We start from the raw sequence: 655 nt of genomic DNA on the forward strand, positions 1-655 counted from the left end.
AGGGAATAGCAGGTCAGCAAGCAGTCTGCACATGCTTTTGGCAGTGCAGCATGGCTGTAGTCACACTGTTCATTGTCTCATACCCTCCAGGGTGGATGGGCACCAGTCATGCTACATGGTGCTTGCCTGAGGCCCATCTTGTATGGGATGTGCAGCCTCCCTGTCTCCAGATCTCATTGCTCTTGTTAGTTCAAAGCACTGGTGGGAAGTGATTTTCATAGTATGAAGACTTGAACCCTGTGTCCATGGGTTGTATGGTGTATGGAGGAGATATAGGCCTGTTGAAGACCAGGAGGACTGGTTTTGGTGCTGGAGCAAAACTGTTCCACACTTGACTTCACACTTTACTTCACACTTTACCTCAGACAGGCAGAATGGATGTAGACTGTACCTAAAATGTTCTTTCAACCTGACTTCCTCCATTGTTGTGGGGCTCCCTACCAGAGAAGCCAACTGTTAAGGAGGTGTTCTGGCTTATTGAGGGATCAGAATTTGGGAACAAAACAGAACTAGACAAACTCACTATGTGAATGTATCACTAGTGGGTTGACAGAGACAAAGGACATGATGTAGGAAGCTTCTACCTATGAAGTACAGTACCTGCAACCATATGTAGAGGCTGTGGCTCACTCTGCCATCACCTTTCCCTCTCCCA

The sequence above is a fragment of the Acanthisitta chloris genome, unplaced genomic scaffold (genome assembly GCF_000695815.1).
Source record: "Acanthisitta chloris isolate BGI_N310 unplaced genomic scaffold, ASM69581v1 scaffold101, whole genome shotgun sequence".
Taxonomy (NCBI): domain Eukaryota; kingdom Metazoa; phylum Chordata; class Aves; order Passeriformes; family Acanthisittidae; genus Acanthisitta; species Acanthisitta chloris.